Below are 27,697 nucleotides of genomic sequence, written 5' to 3'. Positions count from 1 at the left end.
AATCCAATCCAGAATCTGTGGCAAGATCTGAAAACTGCTGTTCACAAACGCTGTCCATCTAATCTGACTGAGCTGGAGCTGTTTTGCAAAGAAGAATGGGCAAGGATTTCAGTCTCTAGATGTGCAAAGCTGGTAGAGACATACCCTAAAAGACTGGCAGCTGTAATTGCAGCAAAAGGTGGTTCTACAAAGCATTGACTCAGGGGGCTGAATAATTACGCACACCCCACTTTTCAGTTATTTATTTGTAAAAAAGTTTGGAATCATGTATGATTTTCGTTCCACTTCTCACATGTACACCACTTTGTGTTGGTCTTTCACGTGGAATTTCAATCAAATTGATTCATATTTGTGGCTGTAATGTGACAAAATGTGGAAAAGTTCAATGGGGCCGAATACTTTTGGAAGCCACTGTAAAACAGGAAACACGAGACACACGCTGAGACACGGACTTGCCATAGGGACTGGGAAAGAACAGGCATGAGAACATAACTCACTGGGCGAGACACAAGCAACACAGGGAGACTAACTAAATCCAAGAACATTCAAAGCAAGACACACAAACACTGGGTTCCTAGACCCATGACCATGCAACGCGTTCTCATCCCAACACGTAACATACCGACATGCGACAAATCGCCGGTATGCTACGCGTTCGCAGGCATGAGATCCAGATGGAATTAAACTATACATGTAAATGTCTTTTACATATTGATCATGAAGCCCTTTGGAAAACACATCTGACAGGGTTATGTGTTGGGAATGAGAATGCTCTGGAGCATGACAGGCTCTTCTTTAGGCTGTCGTGGGTTTTCCTGGGGACCTAAATCTGGATTACACTTGGATAAATCTGTTGCATTCTTATTTACAAAGCCTGGGGCATTTATTGTTCTAAAGAATGTCGTGGTAGCAGACGAAACTCAAAAATTCCAAATCTGTCAGCAGGGATTTGGGCTTGTTGTGTCTACAATCATGCAGCAGATGTGATGAAATCTTTGGGGCCTAATATGAACATGTCACTCAGTGGGAGACAAAAGGAAGAATCTGTTTGGGCGTCACATGATGATGATTTATCATCTCAGGCAGCCAATCCAGGTTCTCTAGCTTTTCACTAAAAGGATTTTAATTTTCACCAATCACGAACATGGATGGCTGTAGAGTTAAGAACAATCTGTACTCCCAGACAAATCCAACTAAATGACAACATACCAGCATGTTGAGCAGGTTTATGAAATTGCAGAGTAGCATACACAACCGAGCAGCTCAGTAACTGATAGTCTCTCATATTCATACTCAACCAATAAAAACAAAGACCTCAAAACCTCTGGCAATGTGAGCTCTGAGAGAGCTTAAGTAATGGAGAGATCTGATTGGTCAATAAATGGTGGTTTTACATGTAGGATCTCTTGTCTTCAGCATAAGTGCCTGCTGACTTAACCTACCCAACACGGGCAGCAGCATAATTTATGTATAGAGTACAGGCCTGTGATGTTAGAAGCTGCTAGCACACGTGATTAAGCTGTCACACCTGTCGGTTCTCAAGCAAAGCACGTTTTAGCAACCGGATATGTGATCTTCAATTTAAATGAAATGTTTCCTGGTCAGAAGCTGCCACCTCATCTTATAGCAAACATAGCATCCTGATCTGACACCAATAGTGCTAATGTGACCAGCTCAACGCCATTTCCTGTAGCAGACTCTTAACCTTTTGGTGTGACCCTCCTCCGTTAGTGCTCAGCTTGGCTGCAACCACACAGAGCTATATTAGAAAGCAGCAGTAGTTGGTCCCAGCAGTTGTTAATATCTGATCCCTGATCAGCTTCTTCACTACAGTCAGCTGGCCTATAAATAATGTCTGCTGGCTTACCTTAAACTCTAAACCCAGTCAGTGCTCCGTCTTATAAAACCCAACCCTCTTTACAACTATTAAAGTCTGAGTCGCATTTAGCGTGGATAATGTAGCATAGTAATGCTAACCTCCATAATCACAAGGTGCTGCTGCAGTGTGAAACTCACTGATACACGAGATCAACGACACCATCTGCCAGAAAGATGTTAAAGAAGCAGCTCTGGTTTCTCAGACTTACACATTGGGCAGTAAATAAGAAGGTCCAGAAAAAAATCAGACTCCACGGTCTCTGCGTCAGCCACTTCAGACGCTCCTGCTTGTTTAAACTGTGAACTAATGTCATCTTACGCTATCATTCCCTCAAGCATCTTTTTTGACACGTCATAAAACCATGGCAACAAGACAAATTTATTTTACCTTTTTATATTTCTAGCAGCAAAAGCATGAAGTGAAACAATCAGAGTTCATCCTCATAACTCGATCTTACAGACACTCAGGTAGCAAACATGCCAAACCTGCAAGCACAGCCCACTCAGCTGAACATTCCTGTGAGGCTTTAACACAAGTTTCAAGTAGAGAGGCTGGTCACTATAGAGGGAATTCAAAAGTCCAAACCTGCCTGGAAAGATTAAATGACTGATTCTCTGTTTTTGGTTTGTTTTTTTTAACCACCATCTTTGCAAAAAAGAAGAGCAGTTTGATTAAAGTGAGTCTACTTTTGATTTACTTTGATATTTTGTTTCATTTAAGCTAAAAAGTGTCTGATGATGTGCAGATATGATGACAGAGGGTATCAGGTTAACAGCAACGCAACAGGTGTAAGACACACACACACACACACACACACACACACACACACACACACTGTGTACTGAGAAGCAGGACAATAAGGAGGATCGGTTGTTTCAAAGTGAAAACTAAAGCATGAAATGTTGTTCTTACATTTAAATCAGAATCCAAAGCACTTTGAATCTTTGGTGAAAATTGTAACTTTAGACATTTTTAGTCAAAGTTTTTCAGACTATCAGATGAAAATGTCTCTTTAATTATTACAAAAAACTGCTCCATAAACAAACGAAAGGTCAACAGAACCTATAAAATATAAAATATATAAAATATATAAAATCTATCAAATCTTATGTTTCACTTCACATCTGAAAGCATAAAGTTCAGCCTCACCTGCTTCTGCTGTTTCTTCCACAATAAATCCAGTAAACATCGGTCACAGCACCATGCTGCCTGTCCGTATCTCTCTCTCTGTCTCACGTCTTCTGGCCTTGCCTTACTCTACGTCTCTGACTGAAACTTGAGAGGTCAGGTAGTGTGTCAGCACACATTCACACAAAGCCACATGTTCATCAGTTCCCATCAGAACTTTATAAATTCCTTTCTGACAACATAAAATTATCAACCCCTCATTTAAAATAATAAAAGAGACATTTAGTAAGATCAACAGATTAATTGGTCAAAAATAGATTTGTTTTTAAAGCTGCATGATATATGGCATGTATTCCTATTTGAGACATGACAACCGAGGAGCTTAAATCTAAAATGTCTCTTGAAAGCAGAATCTCACCAAGGATAAGTTAGATTCAACGTAGTGCTAAGTTTTTATCACAACAGTCATAAAAAGGTTTTATGCAGCCATGAGAGGAATTGAAAGTCCTGCAGCAGCACAGAGTCTGGGTCACGTGATCACAAACTCATTTTAAATACATGCATAGAAATAAATGAAACTGTCCATACACTCAAAATAATGAATGAGGTGGATTGTTCAGTGTATATTAATTATTTATTTTCATTTTACTTAAAATATATTTTTTTGTTAAGTTAACATATGTTTTTCTAATCAAGTCTACGTAATTGTGTCTATTATTCACTGTACATAATACTAATGTGTTACTTGATGGCATAACATTTAAGTTAAGTCAATTAGGATCGATATACTTTGTATATCCACTAGGTGGCAGTAATGCAAAAACAGTTGTAATGAAACCGCGAAGAACAACAATGTTTCACGGCTTGGGCCTGCTCATTCGCAAGACTTCAAATTTAACTTAAAAACGTTGTTTTGGCGCCAAGCTGCTGTTTCTTTGAGAGGTAAGACCACTTTTTTCTTTGACTATGTTGTGTAGTATCTACATGTCGAGCATGGTTATATTTTGCGTTTGTCTTATAAGACATGTTATATCGTTTGCGTGCGCTTGTTCTACAGTGCGTATATGGGTGAATGACTGAATGTAGTGTAAAGCGCTTTCGGGTCCTTAGGGACTGAGTAAAGCGCTATACAAATGCAGGCCATACATTAGTTTTACTGGGTCCTGGACATGCTTATTTTGTGGACTGTGTAAGAAACATTTTTATTGTTTTTGGTTTTTTTAAGGGATTAGCTACAGGGGTTCATGGGGTTATTTTTTCATTTACTTTCTTGTGATTCCTTTACTGTAATCCGAGAGTCATAAATATCGAATAGGATAGCAAGGATAGCATAAAGTGACATTTAAAATCCAAAAAGTCGAGGGCGAAAGCCACTGTGACACCATTGTTATGCTCTATCAGTAATTTGTATTATGTAAAAATGGTCTGTAAATACAGCATGTTTCCTAGCGGAGTTATACATATCAGCATAGTTATAAATTACAGTTTGTTAAATCACACACTTACTTTTTTAAATAAAATTATTCACAACATATGAGTGGGCAGACAATGGAAGTCGACAGACCTGGTGATAATTGCTTCTATAGAAAGTTAGAACATGGTGTGGCATCCCTGACTCTTGGTGGCGCTGTCACTTGGTGTTCGCTCGCTTTGTGGTAGAGTATCACTTCCTGTTCCTGCTCAAACACAGTGGTGTTTCTGAGTAGCTTTTCTGCTTAGCAATTTAATTTAAATCTTTTGATACATCCCTTTTTCATAGTATAATCTTAATGTGCTTCATCTGAATCACCCTTTCTGTGTACTCACTACCTAATTTATAGCCAAAGTATTCACTCACTGTCTCTTTACTGTTTCGCTAGCTTAGCTTAGCTCGTAGCCGACTCGTTAGCACCATGGCTACTTCACCTGTCCCTCCTGCACTTTCCTGCTCATTGTGTCAGATGTTTAGTTACTCCTCGGCCTCCTTTAGCAGTAATGATACCTGTAACAAATGTACCATATTTGCAGCTCTGGAGGCCAGGATTACTGAATTGGAGACTCGGCTTCGCACCCTTCATTCACCCGTAGCTAGCCAGGCCCCTGTAGCTGGTGCAGCCGAAGATAGCGCAGGCCCCACTAGCTGTTCCCCGGCAGACCCCAAGCAGCTGGGGAAAGAGGGCGGCTGGGTGACGGTGAGGAGGAAGCATAGTCTTAAACTGAAGCCCCAGGTACACCACCAACCTGTTCATGTGTCTAACTGCTTTTTCCCCACTCGGCGACACACCGCCGGGGTCAAACTCTGGTAATTGGCGATTCTGTTCTCAGACATGTGAAGCTAGAGACCCCGGCAACCATAGTCAATTGTCTTCCAGGGGCCAGAGCAGGCGACATTGAAGGAAATTTAAAACTGCTGGATGGATGGTTAAGGGTAAACGTAAATACAGTAGGACGTGGGTTACAGCCCCGTCCTCCCTGGGGAGGACCGAGGTATGCACGGTCCTTCCCTCCCGGGCCCCTCCCTCCCCGGTCCCAAGAAGACCAATCCTGGTCTAGAGATTGGGGTCGATTAATATTGGTCTGCATACGGGAGCGACCCCTCCTCCCATAGCGGACCTGCTGCCACTCTCCATCAGCCATAATGGAGGGCTGGTGAAAATTTCAATATTTTTTTGTTATTTTTGTTGTTTTTTGTTTTTTTTAGTTTTTTATTTTTTATTAAAAAAATAAAACAATAGAAAAATAAAAGTAAAAAATTAAATTAAACTCTTACAAACTAAAAATGCCTTGCAAAAGGTTCAAAAACAAAAATCGTGTGCCGCTGTGGCGACGTTTCGACCGCTATTGGTCTTCTTCAGGCCTGGGCACACTAAAAAACTAAAATAGGTCTGCTGCAAAAAGAGCAACTGTCTCCGTTGAAGGGCAACGACAGAATGAGCCTGGCCTGCAGGCTTACCCCTTAAGTAAGCTCTGGCTCCGCCCCTACGGCTTCTGAATTTTAAACCAAAAGAAATCACCACAGTCTTAAATGAATTAAACAAAACGTTTTTAAATCTTACTAACAAATTTTTAATGAACTAAAACCACACCACATGAACTGATATGAACTAAATGGTGTTTATATGAAATAAATTTACTATTTACAGAAAAACTTTTTAAACTAAATTATTTATTTATGTATTTATTTATGACAAGTATTTATTTATTTATATATTTATTACCAAGTGTTTATTCAAACTGTGTATATTGTTCCAACTTGTAAATTAAAACTTACAGAACTTATATATTAATATTTAAAATATTTACAGTAAAATGTACAAAAATAAAATAAAATAATTGGGGGCAGGGGAAGGGGATGGGACTAGGGTTAGGAATAGGAATAGGGAAGGGAATTAGGACAAGGGTTGGGACAATGGGTTGGGGTTAGGGCTAGGAGTGGGGAAGGTGGTTAGGGAGAGGAAAAGTGTTCCGGTCCCTGAAGGGACGCGGAGGTGCACGGTCCTTCCCTTGGGCCCTCCCGCTACTCCACTGCCTGTTACGGCCACCAGGCACTAAGCGCCGTCCCGGTACCGTACAGGGATCCAATCCTGGTCATCCTCCAGGTAGACCATTTTTTCGTTTTTTTTGTGTTGTGTTGTTTTTGTCTTGTCACTGGTGAAGCCTTTGTTATCTAATAATAAAATTGTGTGGATGATGCAGCCTTTGGTATTATAGTTTAATAAAATGTATGTGTTTGTTATTTATGAATGTAGGTATGAATGATAATGTATCTAATTAATAATGCAAAAAGAAAAAAATCAAACGAAAAAAAGTTCTTTTTAATGAAAATAAATTAATTTTAATAAATTCAAAATAGGCCAATTGGTAGTGTGCCCGGGGCAACGTTTCGACCCAACAGGGTCTTCTTCAGGCCAGGGCACACGCTTTGCAAACTGAAAAACTGGCTGCTGTAAGCTATGAGGAGATGTTGCTCCTTCGGCTGTCAGGGCAAGAATGAGGGTGTTCAGCACTCCTCCCCTTATATAGCCTCCGATGAAGTAAACTGAAAATGCAGTCTTCAATGAACTGATGTTTTAAGTTTTGCAGCCTTGCCTATAGTGATGAAAAAATGCAGAAAATAGAACATGTGCATATAATTAAGTAACATAAAATTGTTTTTAATGTTTTTTAATAATTTTTAACCAACATAAAAGTTTTAAATGAAACTTTGTTTTAAAGTGTTTTTAGTATTTTATGAACTGATTTTAAATATTTTTTTGGTGTTTTTTGATGGGGTTTTAAAATTTTTTTGTTGTTTATTCATTTTGGTGCTTTCAATTATATTTGTAATTATGAATTTTGCACGTTTTAAAGATAAGCAATGTTGTAAACAATACTAACGGGAAAAATTATTTTTAACTATTTACAAACAATGTGAACAAATAAAAATGAAGTTTTTGATGTTTTAAAGATATTTTATAGGTTTTGTATTTTTTGTGTATTTTTTATGTTTCTTGCAGTGATGTTGTGTATTTTTCAATGTGTTTTACAATAATCTTCATGAACTATTAAACATGAGGGTTCCCCACGTGAGTGGGGTTGAGAATGAAAATAAAGACCCCCTGGTTAGGGTTAGGGCTTATAAACAGGGTTGGGGTTAGAAACAGGAGATCAAAATGGTTAGGGTTAGGGGTTATGACTGGGTTGGGGTTAGAAATAAAAGATCCAAAGGGTTAGGATTAGGACTTAGGGTCGGGTTGGGGTCAAAATTAAATGAGGTTAGGGTCAGGAATGATCACGGGGTTGGGGATCGAATGTTGAGCAATCTGGATAGTTGCTGTCAGTTGTTCTTCATGTTCAGTCCCCAAGGTTCCTTTGTGTTCAACCGATGGATCCATTGTCTCTCCCGTTTCTTTCTCTGTCCATCTGTCCAACCTGTGTTGCTCTGGATTCCAGCAACCCTCAGACTCTGCCAACCATGAGAAATAAAGTTTTGACCAAGAGTGTGTGGACTTCTTTCTTGTGTCTAATGTTGTATCTATGTTGTGTCATCCTGGTGGAGATCGAATTTTGGTTTCGCCAATATATTGTCTCTCACACCGTGAACAAAAGATGATGTACACACAATTGCAGGTCTGAGGTGTGAAAATTTGTTCAATTTTGTAAATAGTTTTGTTAATCCTGTTCTGAACGTACTCCAATTTTACTAATGTATCTGATAGGATGTTGGTTTTGCGTTTTGGCTGAATGGGTGGCAGTTTTGCCCTGACTAGATAATCCCTTAGGTTCTTGTTCCTGCGGTACGCTGAGATCACCTGATGGTTATCCAAAAGTCCCGAATTTTCAATGATTTCCCGAAAGTTGTCTTTGATTTTGTTGTTGAGCAACCTACTAGTTGAAGAGAAGGTCGTTATGAGTGGGATGAATTCCTTTTGTGATGCGGGTTTCCGAGTCCGAAAGGTTCTGAGACAATGTCTGAGAAACGATCGACCGTAGCCTCTGTTCTTTAATGCGGCGAATAGTGTTTTTACTGCCCACATGAAATCAGAGTCCTGTGTGCAGATTCGTTGAAACCTAATCAATTGTGACTTAATTAGTCCCTTGTAAGTGTGAGTGGGGTGGAAGCTGGTCTTGAACAGCAGTGAATGTGTGTCCGTTTCTTTGAAAAGACTTTGATGTCTAAATTTTGATCTCGTGGAAACGATTCCCTTTGTAGACGGTGGTGTCTAAGAAATCAATGGAATTATGATCCAGCTTGTGTTTTAGTCTGATGGAGGGATCGTGAGTGTCTAATATCTGGATGAATTCATAAATTCCTCCTGTGAGTGGGTCCAGATCCCAAAAATGTCATCCAGATATCTCACATAAAGAAAGGGTTTTTTGGGACACTTTCCTAGAGCAGCTTCCTCCCACTCCGCCATAAAAATGTTGGCGTAGGCAGGGGCAAACTTTTTGCCCATTGCCACCCCTTTGATTTGGAGAAAAATTGATTATTAAATTCAAAATCATTTCTAGTTAAATTAATTTCCAATAGGGCTAATAATTGCCGATCCGGTCTGTCTTGTTGGGGATACTTCTGGAATATGTTTTTAACTGCTGTCAATCCAGCTCTTGTGTCAATATTTGTGTAAAGACTGTCTATGTCAATCGTGAAAAATAATGAATTTCGTGGAACTTTTAAATTTTTAATCATGCCAATGAAATGGTAAGTATCCTTCACGTATGAGGGTGTTTAACCGAAAGAGGATTCAAAAATAATCTATGTATTCTGCCGTTTGATAGGTTTCGCTGCCACAATCGGAGACGATTGGTCGTCCGGGAGGTATCCTGAATGGAACTGTCCATTGTTCTGGATTCTTGTGAATCTTGAGGAGCATGTAAAACCTCCTGGGTCGGGGTTCTAGTTCCCCTTTTAAATATTGTTTTTGTTTCCAGTTGATGAATTTGTTTTTATGTAAATCTTCCACAATTTCATATACTTTAGGGACTGTCTGTAAATAAATTGGTTTTGTAATCTTTTGTAATATGTTTTGTCCTCCAACTGTCGGTTCGCTTCAAATATGTATTGCTCCCGGTCTAAAATAACGACTGCACTGCCTTTATCTGCAGGCTTGATGACTATGTGTTTGTTTGTTGCCAATTCCTAAGTGCTTGCTGTTCAGCTTATGATAAATTTGGTTTTTCTTGTTGTGATTTGAAATGTGTATTAAATTGTTTTAAATCTTGTTTGAGTAGGAAAGGAACTTCTGGGGCAATTTATGTAAGGGTGGTACCCAATATGATTTCAGTGTGAACCGAGGTGGGTCTCGATGTCTTCTCCTTCAAAATCGCTGCCAATTTTAGCCGCCTGTGATAATTTTGAATATCCAATAGAAGTTGTACCTTTTGCTTTTTGTTCACGCCAAGCGTGGGAATGAAGGTCAACCCGCGGTTCAGTAGGTCCGCCTGTGAGCTCGTGAGGTTGAAATTGTTGGCCAACACCATCACATTGTTCACCAACTGGGGTCTAGCCCCACTATGCCCCTCCTCTGGAAGGCTTACGGGGCTTCCAAGTTTAAATAGGCGACCCAATGCCGGAACATGGCTCTAGCCGTTTCCCTGGTCCAATGCACATTATCCGACTCCGTGTGGAACACTGAGTTCCTGAGTGCTGGGATAAACGGCTGGTTCCTGATCAGGTGGGCATTCAACATTTGCAGAGTGTTCCGTTCCATCAGGGGGAGACCAGGCGAGTAATTGATGACCGGAATCCAAATCTCTGCGTACGGGAAGTACTTTTTGGCAGCTCTGAATGCCCCCTGCATCTGTTTAATTGCCGTCTCTTTGGCTCTTTGTCCCCTGCAGTTGATGCCAAAGGCCAACACCAGCTTCTCCACAACCACCTGGCTTGTGGATTTGGCCATCAATGCCTGTGCATGACGAAAGTTGGCCCCCGGGTAACTATCAACCTGCAGGTCCGGGATAGAATATCCAGGGAACCTGGCAAGATTGGAGTCACCCAAGATCAGCCACTTCTTTCGCACACTCAGGCCCCAGTCAATCATTTTGCGTTCTGTTCTGACGTGTCTGGTCACTCTGCAGATCTGTGGTTGTGGGGTGGAGGCCTGTAGGTTTGGTGATCCTTGACTGGGAGAAACTGCTCCCAGTACCTGTGACTGCTGTGCGTCCAGTTCTGCTTGTGAGGACTGCTCCATTGAGGTACTGAATACAGGAAGTGGAACCAAAATTTCCCTCGTTCCCACATCCTGTCCTACTGCCTCATCAAGTATGGGACTACCATAAAGGCTAGGTGAGGCCCCCTGTCTCACCTGTTGGGGGGTACTGTGTCCCAAATCCTCTACCTGGAGGAGGTCATCGTCCTCCGAGATCACACATGCATTCCTCCTGCGTGGTGGTCTTTGTTCCAGAGGTTGTACAGGAGGTGGGGACTGGGAAGCAGGTGCAGCATGCACCATAACCTGCTCCGTCATCGTGGCAGCTGTGCGTGCTCCAGTGCGTTGAAGTGGGGCTTCCGCATGTTCAGTGTCAGTGGTTTGTGTTGTAGATGTCTGTTGCTGTGCGTCATGTCTGCGTGTTGTGCGATCTCTGTCGCTAGACTCCTCTGTAGGAGCCTGCCTGTCATGTTGTGTTTGTTGATCAGTGTCCTTGTTTGTTCTTGCAGTGATCAAGGCTTCCGCATGATCCAGAACTTCCTGGGATATGCGGGCAAATTATGGCGAGCCCACCGCTTTGGACACCTCAAACGCATCTTTCCAATCTGGGACCAAGTCTCCTCCAAGTCTTCCAACAGGGACTCCAGACTTGTGAGGTAGTGGTCCTCTAGCACAAGCAATGTCGTATAGCCCCAATTCTTTGCATTCCCCTGTATAAGATCCAGTGTCTTAGAAGTAGGGGACGCGGGCTTGATCATTGAGCCCAAAATCTCAACCATCCGGGAGATCATCCTAGGGTGGGGTTTCCCTGGCTTAGGGGCCACATTTTGTAGGTGATGAACCATTTTAATCACCATGTGCATCTTTCGCACAAGTTTTCCAAATGCCGGGGAGCTGGTTGCTGTCTCCCATAACCAGCTGTTCTGGGTTGCCACCGCCCAAACCTAGTGGCAGAGCCCCTGTCAAATCCCGTGTGACTGCTGCATAAGACCGAGACTGCGGTCCATAGTAGCGGTTCGGACCAAAGGGAGGCACTGGCCGGTTAGGGAGAGGAAAAGTGTTCCGGTCCCTGAAGGGACGCGGAGGTGCACGGTCCTTCCCTTGGGCCCTCCCGCTACTCCACTGCCTGTTACGGCCACCAGGCACTAAGCGCCCGTCCCGGTACCGTACAGGATCCAATCCTGGTCATCCTCCAGGTAGACCATTTTTTCGTTTTTTTGTTGTGTTGTTTTGTCTTGTCACTGGTGAAGCCTTTGTTATCTAATAATAAAATTGTGTGGATGATGCAGCCTTTGGTATTATAGTTTAATAAAATGTATGTGTTTGTTATTTATGAATGTAGGTATGAATGATAATGTATCTAATTAATAATGCAAAAAGAAAAAATCAAACGAAAAAAAAAAAAGTTCTTTTTAATGAAAATAAATTAATTTTTAATAAATTCAAAATAGGCCAATTGGTAGTGTGCCTGGCAACGCGTTTCGACCCAACAGGGTCTTCTTCAGGCCAGGGCACACGCTTTGCAAACTGAAAAACTGGCTGCTGTAAGCTATGAGGAGATGTTGCTCCTTCGGCTGTCAGGGCAAGAATGAGGGTGTTCAGCACTCCTCCCCTTATATAGCCTCCGATGAAGTAAACTGAAAATGCAGTCTTCAATGAACTGATGTTTTAAGTTTTTGCAGCCTTGCCTATAGTGATGAAAAAATGCAGAAAATAGAACATGTGCATATAATTAAGTAACATAAAATTGTTTTTAATGTTTTTAATAATTTTAACCAACATAAAAGTTTTAAATGAAACTTTGTTTTAAAGTGTTTTTAGTATTTTATGAACTGATTTTAAATATTTTTGGTGTTTTTGATGGGGTTTTAAAATTTTTTGTTGTTTATTCATTTTTGGTGCTTTCAATTATATTTGTAATTATGAATTTTGCACGTTTTAAAGATAAGCAATGTTGTAAACAATACTAACGGGAAAAATTATTTTTAACTATTTACAAACAATGTGAACAAATAAAAATGAAGTTTTTGATGTTTTTAAAGATATTTTATAGGTTTTTGTATTTTTTTGTGTATTTTTTTATGTTTCTTGCAGTGATGTTGTGTATTTTTCAATGTGTTTTACAATAATCTTCATGAACTATTAAACATGAGGGTTCCCCACGTGAGTGGGGGTTGAGGAATGAAAAATAAAGACCCCCCCTGGTTAGGGTTAGGGCTTATAAACAGGGTTGGGGTTAGAAACAGGAGATCAAAATGGTTAGGGTTAGGGGTTATGACTGGGTTGGGGTTAGAAATAAAAGATCCAAAGGGTTAGGATTAGGACTTAGGGTCGGGTTGGGGTCAAAATTAAATGAGGTTAGGGTCAGGAATGATCACGGGTTGGGGATCGAATGTTGAGCAATCTGGATAGTTGCTGTCAGTTGTTCTTCATGTTCAGTCCCCAAGGTTCCTTTGTGTTCAACCGATGGATCCATTGTCTCCCGCTTTCTTTCTCTGTCCATCTGTCCAACCTGTGTTGCTCTGGATTCCAGCAACCCTCAGACTCTGCCAACCATGAGAAATAAAGTGTTTGACCAAGAGTGTGTGGACTTCTTTCTTGTGTCTAATGTTGTATCTATGTTGTGTCATCCTGGTGGAGATCGAATTTTTGGTTTCGCCAATATATTGTCTCTCACACCGTGAACAAAAGATGATGTACACACAATTGCAGGTCTGAGGTGTGAAAATTTGTTCAATTTTGTAAATAGTTTTGTTAATCCTGTTCTGAACGTACTCCAATTTTACTAATGTATCTGATAGGATGTTGGTTTTATGCGTTTTGGCTGAATGGGTGGCAGTTTTGCCCTGACTAGATAATCCCTTAGGTTCTTGTTCCTGCGGTACGCTGAGATCACCTGATGGTTATCCAAAAGTCCCGAATTTTCAATGATTTCCCGAAAGTTGTCTTTGATTTTGTTGTTGAGCAACCTACTAGTTGAAGAGAAGGTCGTTATGAGTGGGATGAATTCCTTTTGTGATGCGGGTTTCCGAGTCCGAAAGGTTCTGAGACAATGTCTGAGAAACGATCGACCGTAGCCTCTGTTCTTTAATGCGGCGAATAGTGTTTTTACTGCCCACATGAAATCAGAGTCCTGTGTGCAGATTCGTTGAAACCTAATCAATTGTGACTTAATTAGTCCCTTGTAAGTGTGAGTGGGGTGGAAGCTGGTCTTGAACAGCAGTGAATGTGTGTCCGCTTTCTTTGAAAAAGACTTTGATGTCTAAATTTTGATCTCGTGGAAACGATTCCCCTTTGTAGACGGTGGTGTCTAAGAAATCAATGGAATTATGATCCAGCTTGTGTTTTAGTCTGATGGAGGGATCGTGAGTGTCTAATATCTGGATGAATTCCATAAATTCCTCCTGTGAGTGGGTCCAGATCCCAAAAATGTCATCCAGATATCTCACATAAAGAAAGGGTTTTTGGGACACTTTCCTAGAGCAGCTTCCTCCCACTCCGCCATAAAAATGTTGGCGTGAGGCAGGGGCAAACTTTTGCCCATTGCCACCCCTTTGATTTGGAGAAAAATTGATTATTAAATTCAAAATCATTTCTAGTTAAATTAATTTCCAATAGGGCTAATAATTGCCGATCCGGTCTGTCTTGTTGGGGATACTTCTGGAATATGTTTTTAACTGCTGTCAATCCAGCTCTTGTGTCAATATTTGTGTAAAGACTGTCTATGTCAATCGTGAAAAATAATGAATTTCGTGGAACTTTTAAATTTTTAATCATGCCAATGAAATGGTAAGTATCCTTCACGTATGAGGGTGTTTAACCGAAAGAGGATTCAAAAATAATCTATGTATTCTGCCGTTTGATAGGTTTCGCTGCCACAATCGGAGACGATTGGTCGTCCGGGAGGTATCCTGAATGGAACTGTCCATTGTTCTGGATTCTTGTGAATCTTCGGGAGCATGTAAAACCTCCTGGGTCGGGGTTCTAGTTCCCTTTTAAATATTGTTTTTGTTTCCAGTTGATGAATTTGTTTTTATGTAAATCTTCCACAATTTCATATACTTTAGGGACTGTCTGTAAATAAATTGGTTTTTGTAATCTTTTGTAATATGTTTTGTCCTCCAACTGTCGGTTCGCTTCAAATATGTATTGCTCCCGGTCTAAAATAACGACTGCACTGCCTTTATCTGCAGGCTTGATGACTATGTGTTTGTTTGTTGCCAATTCCCTAAGTGCTTGCTGTTCAGCTTATGATAAATTTGGTTTTTCTTGTTGTGATTTGAAATGTGTATTAAATTGTTTTAAATCTTGTTTGAGTAGGAAAGGAACTTCTGGGGCAATTTATGTAAGGGTGGTACCCAATATGATTTCAGTGTGAACCGAGGTGGGTCTCGATGTCTTCTCCTTCAAAATACGCTGCCAATTTTAGCCGCCTGTGATAATTTTGAATATCCAATAGAAGTTGTACCTTTTGCTTTTTGTTCACGCCAAGCGTGGGAATGAAGGTCAACCCGCGGTTCAGTAGGTCCGCCTGTGAGCTCGTGAGGTTGAAATTGTTGGCCAACACCATCACATTGTTCACCAACTGGGGTCTAGCCCCACTATGCCCCTCCTCTGGAAGGCTTACGGGCTTCCAAGTTTAAATAGGCGACCCAATGCCGGAACATGGCTCTAGCCGCTTCCCTGGTCCAATGCACATTATCCGACTCCGTGTGGAACACTGAGTTCCTGAGTGCTGGGATAAACGGCTGGTTCCTGATCAGGTGGGCATTCAACATTTGCAGAGTGTTCCGTTCCATCAGGGGGAGACCAGGCGAGTAATTGATGACCGAATCCAAATCTCTGCGTGCGGGAAGTACTTTTGGCAGCTCTGAATGCCCCCTGCATCTGTTTAATTGCCGTCTCTTTGGCTCTTTGTCCCCTGCAGTTGATGCCAAAGGCCAACACCAGCTTCTCCACAACCACCTGGCTTGTGGATTTGGCCATCAATGCCTGTGCATGACGAAAGTTGGCCCCGGGTAACTATCAACCTGCAGGTCCGGGATAGAATATCCAGGGAACCTGGCAAGATTGGAGTCACCCAAGATCAGCCACTTCTTTCGCACACTCAGGCCCCAGTCAATCATTTTATGCTCTGTTCTGACGTGTCTGGTCACTCTGCAGATCTGTGGTTGTGGGGTGGAGGCCTGTAGGTTTGGTGATCCTTGACTGGGAGAAACTGCTCCCAGTACCTGTGACTGCTGTGCGTCCAGTTCTGCTTGTGAGGACTGCTCCATTGAGGTACTGAATACAGGAAGTGGAACCAAAATTTCCCTCGTTCCCACATCCTGTCCTACTGCCTCATCAAGTATGGGACTACCATAAAGGCTAGGTGAGGCCCCCTGTCTCACCTGTTGGGGGGTACTGTGTCCCAAATCCTCTACCTGGAGGAGGTCATCGTCCTCCGAGATCACACATGCATTCCTCCTGCGTGGTGGTCTTTGTTCCAGAGGTTGTACAGGAGGTGGGGACTGGGAAGCAGGTGCAGCATGCACCATAACCTGCTCCGTCATCGTGGCAGCTGTGCGTGCTCCAGTGCGTTGAAGTGGGGCTTCCGCATGTTCAGTGTCAGTGGTTTGTGTTGTAGATGTCTGTTGCTGTGCGTCATGTCTGCGTGTTGTGCGATCTCTGTCGCTAGACTCCTCTGTAGGAGCCTGCCTGTCATGTTGTGTTTGTTGATCAGTGTCCTTGTTTGTTCTTGCAGTGATCAAGGCTTCCGCATGATCCAGAACTTCCTGGGATATGCGGGGCAAATTGCGGCGAGCCCACCGTTTGGACACCTCAAACGCATCTTTCCAATCTGGGACCAAGTCTCCCTCCAAGTCTTCCAACAGGGACTCCAGACTTGTGAGGTAGTGGTCCTCTAGCACAAGCAATGTCGTATAGCCCCAATTCTTTGCATTCCCTGTATAAGATCCAGTGTCTTAGAAGTAGGGGACGCTGGCTTGATCATTGAGCCCAAAATCTCAACCATCCGGGAGATCATCCTAGGGTGGGGTTTCCTGGCTTAGGGGCCACATTTTGTAGGTGATGAACCATTTTAATCACCATGTGCATCTTTCGCACAAGTTTTCCAAATGCCGGGGGAGCTGGTTGCTGTCTCCCATAACCAGCTGTTCTGGGTTGCCACCGCCCAAACCTAGTGGCAGAGCCCCTGTCAAATCCCCGTGTGACTGCTGCATAAGACCGAGACTGCGGTCCATAGTAGCGGTTCGGACCAAAGGGAGGCACTGGCCGGTTAGGGAGAGGAAAAGTGTTCCGGTCCCTGAAGGGACGCGGAGGTGCACGGTCCTTCCCTTGGGCCTCCCCTACTCCCACTGCCTGTTACGGCCACCAGGCACTAAGCGCCGTCCCCCGGTACCGCACAGGATCCAATCCTGGTCATCCTCCAGGTAGACCATTTTTTCGTTTTTTTGTTGTGTTGTTTTTGTCTTGTCACTGGTGAAGCCTTTGTTATCTAATAATAAAATTGTGTGGATGATGCAGCCTTTGGTATTATAGTTTAATAAAATGTATGTGTTTGTTATTTATGAATGTAGGTATGAATGATAATGTATCTAATTAATAATGCAAAAAGAAAAATCAAACGAAAAAAAAAAGTTCTTTTTAATGAAAATAAATTAATTTTTAATAAATTCAAAATAGGCCAATTGGTAGTGTGCCCGGGGCAACGTTTCGACCCAACAGGGTCTTCTTCAGGCCAGGGCACACGCTTTGCAAACTGAAAAACTGGCTGCTGTAAGCTATGAGGAGATGTTGCTCCTTCGGCTGTCAGGGCAAGAATGAGGGTGTTCAGCACTCCTCCCCTTATATAGCCTCCGATGAAGTAAACTGAAAATGCAGTCTTCAATGAACTGATGTTTTAAGTTTTTGCAGCCTTGCCTATAGTGATGAAAAAATGCAGAAAATAGAACATGTGCATATAATTAAGTAACATAAAATTGTTTTTAATGTTTTTAATAATTTTAACCAACATAAAAGTTTTAAATGAAACTTTGTTTTAAAGTGTTTTTAGTATTTTATGAACTGATTTTAAATATTTTTTGGTGTTTTTGATGGGGTTTTAAAATTTTTTGTTGTTTATTCATTTTGGTGCTTTCAATTATATTTGTAATTATGAATTTTGCACGTTTTAAAGATAAGCAATGTTGTAAACAATACTAACGGAAAAATTATTTTTAACTATTTACAAACAATGTGAACAAATAAAAATGAAGTTTTTGATGTTTTTAAAGATATTTTATAGGTTTTTGTATTTTTTGTGTATTTTTTATGTTTCTTGCAGTGATGTTGTGTATTTTTCAATGTGTTTTACAATAATCTTCATGAACTATTAAACATGAGGGTTCCCCACGTGAGTGGGGTTGAGGAATGAAAATAAAGACCCCCCTGGTTAGGGTTAGGGCTTATAAACAGGGTTGGGGTTAGAAACAGGAGATCAAAATGGTTAGGGTTAGGGGTTATGACTGGGTTGGGGTTAGAAATAAAAGATCCAAAGGGTTAGGATTAGGACTTAGGGTCGGGTTGGGGTCAAAATTAAATGAGGTTAGGGTCAGGAATGATCACGGGTTTGGGGATCGAATGTTGAGCAATCTGGATAGTTGCTGTCAGTTGTTCTTCATGTTCAGTCCCCAAGGTTCCTTTGTGTTCAACCGATGGATCCATTGTCTCTCCCGTTTTTTCTCTGTCCATCTGTCCAACCTGTGTTGCTCTGGATTCCAGCAACCCTCAGACTCTGCCAACCATGAGAAATAAAGTGTTTGACCAAGAGTGTGTGGACTTCTTTCTTGTGTCTAATGTTGTATCTATGTTGTGTCATCCTGGTGGAGATCGAATTTTGGTTTTCGCCAATATATTGTCTCTCACACCGTGAACAAAAGATGATGTACACACAATTGCAGGTCTGAGGTGTGAAAATTTGTTCAATTTTGTAAATAGTTTTGTTAATCCTGTTCTGAACGTACTCCAATTTTACTAATGTATCTGATAGGATGTTGGTTTTGCGTTTTGGCTGAATGGGTGGCAGTTTTGCCCTGACTAGATAATCCCTTAGGTTCTTGTTCCTGCGGCACGCTGAGATCACCTGATGGTTATCCAAAAGTCCCGAATTTTCAATGATTTCCGAAAAGTTGTCTTTGATTTTGTTGTTGAGCAACCTACTAGTTGAAGAGAAGGTCGTTATGAGTGGGATGAATTCCTTTTGTGATGCGGGTTTCCGAGTCCGAAAGGTTCTGAGACAATGTCTGAGAAACGATCGACCGTAGCCTCTGTTCTTTAATGCGGCGAATAGTGTTTTTACTGCCCACATGAAATCAGAGTCCTGTGTGCAGATTCGTTGAAACCTAATCAATTGTGACTTAATTAGTCCCTTGTAAGTGTGAGTGGGGTGGAAGCTGGTCTTGAACAGCAGTGAATGTGTGTCCGTTTCTTTGAAAAAGACTTTGATGTCTAAATTTTGATCTCGTGGAAACGATTCCCCTTTGTAGACGGTGGTGTCTAAGAAATCAATGGAATTATGATCCAGCTTGTGTTTTAGTCTGATGGAGGGATCGTGAGTGTCTAATATCTGGATGAATTCCATAAATTCCTCCTGTGAGTGGGTCCAGATCCCAAAAATGTCATCCAGATATCTCACATAAAGAAAGGGTTTTTGGGACACTTTCCTAGAGCAGCTTCCTCCCACTCCGCCATAAAATGTTGGCGTGAGGCAGGGGCAAACTTTTGCCCATTGCCACCCCTTTGATTTGGAGAAAAATTGATTATTAAATTCAAAATCATTTCTAGTTAAATTAATTTCCAATAGGGCTAATAATTGCCGATCCGGTCTGTCTTGTTGGGGATACTTCTGAAATATGTTTTTAACTGCTGTCAATCCAGCTCTTGTGTCAATATTTGTGTAAAGACTGTCTATGTCAATCGTGAAAATAATGAATTTCGTGGAACTTTTAAATTTTTAATCATGCCAATGAAATGGTAAGTATCCTTCACGTATGAGGGTGTTTAACCGAAAGAGGATTCAAAAATAATCTATGTATTCTGCCGTTTGATAGGTTTCGCTGCCACAATCGGAGACGATTGGTCGTCCGGGAGGTATCCTGAATGGAACTGTCCATTGTTCTGGATTCTTGTGAATCTTCGGAGCATGTAAACCTCCTGGGTCGGGGTTCTAGTTCCCCTTTAAATATTGTTTTTGTTTCCAGTTGATGAATTTGTTTTTATGTAAATCTTCCACAATTTCATATACTTTAGGGACTGTCTGTAAATAAATTGGTTTTTGTAATCTTTTGTAATATGTTTTGTCCTCCAACTGTCGGTTCGCTTCAAATATGTATTGCTCCCGGTCTAAAATAACGACTGCACTGCCTTTATCTGCAGGCTTGATGACTATGTGTTTGTTTGTTGCCAATTCCCTAAGTGCTTGCTGTTCAGCTTATGATAAATTTGGTTTTTCTTGTTGTGATTTGAAATGTGTATTAAATTGTTTTAAATCTTGTTTGAGTAGGAAAGGAACTTCTGGGGCAATTTATGTAAGGGTGGTACCCAATATGATTTCAGTGTGAACCGAGGTGGGTCTCGATGTCTTCTCCTTCGAAAATACGCTGCCAATTTTAGCCGCCTGTGATAATTTTGAATATCCAATAGAAGTTGTACCTTTTGCTTTTTGTTCACGCCAAGCGTGGGAATGAAGGTCAACCAGCGGTTCAGTAGGTCCGCCTGTGAGCTCGTGAGGTTGAAATTGTTGGCCAACACCATCACATTGTTCACCAACTGGGGTCTAGCCCCACTATGCCCCTCCTCTGGAAGGCTTACGGGCTTCCAAGTTTAAATAGGCGACCCAATGCCGGAACATGGCTCTAGCCGCTTCCCTGGTCCAATGCACATTATCCGACTCCGTGTGGAACACTGAGTTCCTGAGTGCTGGGATAAACGGCTGGTTCCTGATCAGGTGGGCATTCAACATTTGCAGAGTGTTCCGCTCCATCAGGGGAGACCAGGCGAGTAATTGATGACCGAATCCAAATCTCTGCGTACGGGAAGTACTTTTGGCAGCTCTGAATGCCCCTGCATCTGTTTAATTGCCGTCTCTTTGGCTCTTTGTCCCCTGCAGTTGATGCCAAAGGCCAACACCAGCTTCTCCACAACCACCTGGCTTGTGGATTTGGCCATCAATGCCTGTGCATGACGAAAGTTGGCCCCGGGTAACTATCAACCTGCAGGTCCGGGATAGAATATCCAGGGAACCTGGCAAGATTGGAGTCACCCAAGATCAGCCACTTCTTTCGCACACTCAGGCCCCAGTCAATCATTTTATGCTCTGTTCTGACGTGTCTGGTCACTCTGCAGATCTGTGGTTGTGGGGTGGAGGCCTGTAGGTTTGGTGATCCTTGACTGGGAGAAACTGCTCCCAGTACCTGTGACTGCTGTGCGTCCAGTTCTGCTTGTGAGGACTGCTCCATTGAGGTACTGAATACAGGAAGTGGAACCAAAATTTCCCTCGTTCCCACATCCTGTCCTACTGCCTCATCAAGTATGGGACTACCATAAAGGCTAGGTGAGGCCCCTGTCTCACCTGTTGGGGGTACTGTGTCCCAAATCCTCTACCTGGAGGAGGTCATCGTCCTCCGAGATCACACATGCATTCCTCCTGCGTGGTGGTCTTTGTTCCAGAGGTTGTACAGGAGGTGGGGACTGGGAAGCAGGTGCAGCATGCACCATAACCTGCTCCGTCATCGTGGCAGCTGTGCGTGCTCCAGTGCGTTGAAGTGGGGCTTCCGCATGTTCAGTGTCAGTGGTTTGTGTTGTAGATGTCTGTTGCTGTGCGCGTCATGTCTGCGTGTTGTGCGATCTCTGTCGCTAGACTCCTCTGTAGGAGCCTGCCTGTCATGTTGTGTTTGTTGATCAGTGTCCTTGTTTGTTCTTGCAGTGATCAAGGCTTCCGCATGATCCAGAACTTCCTGGGATATGCGGGGCAAATTATGGCGAGCCCACCGCTTGGACACCTCAAACGCATCTTTCCAATCTGGGACCAAGTCTCCCTCCAAGTCTTCCAACAGGGACTCCAGACTTGTGAGGTAGTGGTCCTCTAGCACAAGCAATGTCGTATAGCCCCAATTCTTTGCATTCCCCTGTATAAGATCCAGTGTCTTAGAAGTAGGGGACGCGGGCTTGATCATTGAGCCCAAAATCTCAACCATCCGGGAGATCATCCTAGGGTGGGGTTTCCCTGGCTTAGGGGCCACATTTTGTAGGTGATGAACCATTTTAATCACCATGTGCATCTTTCGCACAAGTTTTCCAAATGCCGGGGAGCTGGTTGCTGTCTCCCATAACCAGCTGTTCTGGGTTGCCACCGCCCAAACCTAGTGGCAGAGCCCCTGTCAAATCCCCGTGTGACTGCTGCATAAGACCGAGACTGCGGTCCATAGTAGCGGTTCGGACCAAAGGGAGGCACTGGCCGGTTAGGGAGAGGAAAAGTGTTCCGGTCCCTGAAGGGACGCTGGAGGTGCACGTCCTTCCCTTGGGCCCTCCCGCTACTCCACTGCCTGTTACGGCCACCAGGCACTAAGCGCCGTCCCGGTACCGTACAGGATCCAATCCTGGTCATCCTCCAGGTAGACCATTTTTTCGTTTTTTGTTGTGTTGTTTTTGTCTTGTCACTGGTGAAGCCTTTGTTATCTAATAATAAAATTGTGTGGATGATGCAGCCTTTGGTATTATAGTTTAATAAAATGTATGTGTTTGTTATTTATGAATGTAGGTATGAATGATAATGTATCTAATTAATAATGCAAAAAAGAAAAAATCAAACGAAAAAAAAGTTCTTTTTTAATGAAAATAAATTAATTTTAATAAATTCAAAATAGGCCAATTGGTAGTGTGCCTGGCAACGTTTCGACCCAACAGGGTCTTCTTCAGGCCAGGGCACACGCTTTGCAAACTGAAAACTGGCTGCTGTAAGCTATGAGGAGATGTTGCTCCTTCGGCTGTCAGGGCAAGAATGAGGGTGTTCAGCACTCCTCCTTATATAGCCTCCGATGAAGTAAACTGAAAATGCAGTCTTCAATGAACTGATGTTTTAAGTTTTTGCAGCCTTGCCTATAGTGATGAAAAAATGCAGAAAATAGAACATGTGCATATAATTAAGTAACATAAAATTGTTTTTAATGTTTTTAATAATTTTAACCAACATAAAAGTTTTAAATGAAACTTTGTTTTAAAGTGTTTTAGTATTTTATGAACTGATTTTAAATATTTTTTGGTGTTTTTGATGGGGTTTTAAAATTTTTTGTTGTTTATTCATTTTTGGTGCTTTCAATTATATTTGTAATTATGAATTTTGCACGTTTTAAAGATAAGCAATGTTGTAAACAATACTAACGGAAAAATTATTTTTAACTATTTACAAACAATGTGAACAAATAAAAATGAAGTTTTTGATGTTTTAAAGATATTTTATAGGTTTTGTATTTTTTGTGTATTTTTTATGTTTCTTGCAGTGATGTTGTGTATTTTTCAATGTGTTTTACAATAATCTTCATGAACTATTAAACATGAGGGTTCCCCACGTGAGTGGGGGTTGAGGAATGAAAATAAAGACCCCCTGGTTAGGGTTAGGGCTTATAAACAGGGTTGGGGTTAGAAACAGGAGATCAAAATGGTTAGGGTTAGGGGTTATGACTGGGTTGGGGTTAGAAATAAAAGATCCAAAGGGTTAGGATTAGGACTTAGGGTCGGGTTGGGGTCAAAATTAAATGAGGTTAGGGTCAGGAATGATCACGGGGTTGGGATCGAATGTTGAGCAATCTGGATAGTTGCTGTCAGTTGTTCTTCATGTTCAGTCCCCAAGGTTCCTTTGTGTTCAACCGATGGATCCATTGTCTCTCCCTTTTCTCTCTCTGTCATCTGTCCAACCTGTGTTGCTCTGGATTCCAGCAACCCTCAGACTCTGCCAACCATGAGAAATAAAGTGTTTGACCAAGAGTGTGTGGACTTCTTTCTTGTGTCTAATGTTGTATCTATGTTGTGTCATCCTGGTGGAGATCGAATTTTTGGTTTCGCCAATATATTGTCTCTCACACCGTGAACAAAAGATGATGTACACACAATTGCAGGTCTGAGGTGTGAAAATTTGTTCAATTTTGTAAATAGTTTTGTTAATCCTGTTCTGAACGTACTCCAATTTTACTAATGTATCTGATAGGATGTTGGTTTTGCGTTTTGGCTGAATGGGTGGCAGTTTTGCCCTGACTAGATAATCCCTTAGGTTCTTGTTCCTGCGGTGCTGAGATCACCTGATGGTTATCCAAAAGTCCCGAATTTTCAATGATTTCCCGAAGTTGTCTTTGATTTTGTTGTTGAGCAACCTACTAGTTGAAGAGAAGGTCGTTATGAGTGGGATGAATTCCTTTTGTGATGCGGGTTTCCGAGTCCGAAAGGTTCTGAGACAATGTCTGAGAAACGATCGACCGTAGCCTCTGTTCTTTAATGCGGCGAATAGTGTTTTTACTGCCCACATGAAATCAGAGTCCTGTGTGCAGATTCGTTGAAACCTAATCAATTGTGACTTAATTAGTCCCTTGTAAGTGTGAGTGGGGTGGAAGCTGGTCTTGAACAGCAGTGAATGTGTGTCCGCTTCTTTGAAAAAGACTTTGATGTCTAAATTTTGATCTCGTGGAAACGATTCCCCTTTGTAGACGGTGGTGTCTAAGAAATCAATGGAATTATGATCCAGCTTGTGTTTTAGTCTGATGGAGGGATCGTGAGTGTCTAATATCTGGATGAATTCATAAATTCCTCCTGTGAGTGGGTCCAGATCCCAAAAATGTCATCCAGATATCTCACATAAAGAAAGGGTTTTTGGGACACTTTCCTAGAGCAGCTTCCTCCCACTCCGCCATAAAAAATGTTGGCGTAGGCAGGGCAAACTTTTGCCCATTGCCACCCCTTTGATTTGGAGAAAAATTGATTATTAAATTCAAAATCATTTCTAGTTAAATTAATTTCCAATAGGGCTAATAATTGCCGATCCGGTCTGTCTTGTTGGGGATACTTCTGGAATATGTTTTTAACTGCTGTCAATCCAGCTCTTGTGTCAATATTTGTGTAAAGACTGTCTATGTCAATCGTGAAAAATAATGAATTTCGTGGAACTTTTAAATTTTTAATCATGCCAATGAAATGGTAAGTATCCTTCACGTATGAGGGTGTTTAACCGAAAGAGGATTCAAAAATAATCTATGTATTCTGCCGTTTGATAGGTTTCGCTGCCACAATCGGAGACGATTGGTCGTCCGGGAGGTATCCTGAATGGAACTGTCCATTGTTCTGGATTCTTGTGAATCTTCGGGAGCATGTAAAACCTCCTGGGTCGGGGTTCTAGTTCCCCTTTTAAATATTGTTTTTGTTTCCAGTTGATGAATTTGTTTTTATGTAAATCTTCCACAATTTCATATACTTTAGGGACTGTCTGTAAATAAATTGGTTTTTGTAATCTTTTGTAATATGTTTTGTCCTCCAACTGTCGGTTCGCTTCAAATATGTATTGCTCCCGGTCTAAAATAACGACTGCACTGCCTTTATCTGCAGGCTTGATGACTATGTGTTTGTTTGTTGCCAATTCCCTAAGTGCTTGCTGTTCAGCTTATGATAAATTTGGTTTTTCTTGTTGTGATTTGAAATGTGTATTAAATTGTTTTAAATCTTGTTTGAGTAGGAAAGGAACTTCTGGGGCAATTTATGTAAGGGTGGTACCCAATATGATTTCAGTGTGAACCGAGGTGGGTCTCGATGTCTTCTCCTTCAAAATACGCTGCCAATTTTAGCCGCCTGTGATAATTTTGAATATCCAATAGAAGTTGTACCTTTTGCTTTTTGTTCACGCCAAGCGTGGGAATGAAGGTCAACCCAGCGGTTCAGTAGGTCCGCCTGTGAGCTCGTGAGGTTGAAATTGTTGGCCAACACCATCACATTGTTCACCAACTGGGGTCTAGCCCCACTATGCCCCTCCTCTGGAAGGCTTACGGGCTTCCAAGTTTAAATAGGCGACCCAATGCCGGAACATGGCTCTAGCCGCTTTCCCTGGTCCAATGCACATTATCCGACTCCGTGTGGAACACTGAGTTCCTGAGTGCTGGGATAAACGGCTGGTTCCTGATCAGGTGGGCATTCAACATTTGCAGAGTGTTCCGTTCCATCAGGGGAGACCAGGCGGTAATTGATGACCGAATCCAAATCTCTGCGTGCGGGAAGTACTTTTTGGCAGCTCTGAATGCCCCTGCATCTGTTTAATTGCCGCCTCTTTGGCTCTTTGTCCCCTGCAGTTGATGCCAAAGGCCAACACCAGCTTCTCCACAACCACCTGGCTTGTGGATTTGGCCATCAATGCCTGTGCATGACGAAAGTTGGCCCCGGGTAACTATCAACCTGCAGGTCCGGGATAGAATATCCAGGGAACCTGGCAAGATTGGAGTCACCCAAGATCAGCCACTTCTTTCGCACACTCAGGCCCCAGTCAATCATTTTGCGCTCTGTTCTGACGTGTCTGGTCACTCTGCAGATCTGTGGTTGTGGGGTGGAGGCCTGTAGGTTTGGTGATCCTTGACTGGGAGAAACTGCTCCCAGTACCTGTGACTGCTGTGCGTCCAGTTCTGCTTGTGAGGACTGCTCCATTGAGGTACTGAATACAGGAAGTGGAACCAAAATTTCCCTCGTTCCCACATCCTGTCCTACTGCCTCATCAAGTATGGGACTACCATAAAGGCTAGGTGAGGCCCCTGTCTCACCTGTTGGGGGTACTGTGTCCCAAATCCTCTACCTGGAGGAGGTCATCGTCCTCCGAGATCACACATGCATTCCTCCTGCGTGGTGGTCTTTGTTCCAGAGGTTGTACAGGAGGTGGGGACTGGGAAGCAGGTGCAGCATGCACCATAACCTGCTCCGTCATCGTGGCAGCTGTGCGTGCTCCAGTGCGTTGAAGTGGGGCTTCCGCATGTTCAGTGTCAGTGGTTTGTGTTGTAGATGTCTGTTGCTGTGCGTCATGTCTGCGTGTTGTGCGATCTCTGTCGCTAGACTCCTCTGTAGGAGCCTGCCTGTCATGTTGTGTTTGTTGATCAGTGTCCTTGTTTGTTCTTGCAGTGATCAAGGCTTCCGCATGATCCAGAACTTCCTGGGATATGCGGGGCAAATTGCGGCGAGCCCACCGTTTGGACACCTCAAACGCATCTTTCCAATCTGGGACCAAGTCTCCCTCCAAGTCTTCCAACAGGGACTCCAGACTTGTGAGGTAGTGGTCCTCTAGCACAAGCAATGTCGTATAGCCCCAATTCTTTGCATTCCCTGTATAAGATCCAGTGTCTTAGAAGTAGGGGACGCGGGCTTGATCATTGAGCCCAAAATCTCAACCATCCGGGAGATCATCCTAGGGTGGGGTTTCCCTGGCTTAGGGGCCACATTTTGTAGGTGATGAACCATTTTAATCACCATGTGCATCTTTCGCACAAGTTTTCCAAATGCCGGGGGAGCTGGTTGCTGTCTCCCATAACCAGCTGTTCTGGGTTGCCACCGCCCAAACCTAGTGGCAGAGCCCCTGTCAAATCCCGTGTGACTGCTGCATAAGACCGAGACTGCGGTCCATAGTAGCGGTTCGGACCAAAGGGAGGCACTGGCCGGTTAGGGAGAGGAAAAGTGTTCCGGTCCCTGAAGGGACGCGGAGGTGCACGGTCCTTCCCTTGGGCCCTCCCGCTACTCCACTGCCTGTTACGGCCACCAGGCACTAAGCGCCGTCCCCGGTACCGTACAGGGATCCAATCCTGGTCATCCTCCAGGTAGACCATTTTTTCGTTTTTTTGTTGTGTTGTTTTTGTCTTGTCACTGGTGAAGCCTTTGTTATCTAATAATAAAATTGTGTGGATGATGCAGCCTTTGGTATTATAGTTTAATAAAATGTATGTGTTTGTTATTTATGAATGTAGGTATGAATGATAATGTATCTAATTAATAATGCAAAAAAGAAAAAATCAAACGAAAAAAAAGTTCTTTTTTAATG

General features: G+C 42.5%; 1 protein-coding gene across 1 annotated transcript in view; it reads right to left on the bottom strand.

Moving 5' to 3' along the window:
- scn4ab (sodium channel, voltage-gated, type IV, alpha, b) overlaps nucleotides 1-3,103 on the bottom strand; it is a 59,219-nt gene extending 56,116 nt beyond the window's left edge. Inside the window, exon 1 of the mRNA XM_039611238.1 lies at nucleotides 3,029-3,103. The gene's annotated coding sequence lies outside the window, so the exon portion shown is untranslated. The remainder of the gene's footprint in view (nucleotides 1-3,028) is intronic.
- Between the last annotated feature and the right edge of the window lie 24,594 nt (nucleotides 3,104-27,697).

The sequence above is a fragment of the Oreochromis aureus genome, linkage group 4, assembly GCF_013358895.1.
Source record: "Oreochromis aureus strain Israel breed Guangdong linkage group 4, ZZ_aureus, whole genome shotgun sequence".
In the NCBI taxonomy this organism is placed as follows: domain Eukaryota; kingdom Metazoa; phylum Chordata; class Actinopteri; order Cichliformes; family Cichlidae; genus Oreochromis; species Oreochromis aureus.
The sequence above is the reverse complement of the archived record's forward strand: the minus strand, read 5'-3'. Positions and strand labels throughout refer to the sequence as shown.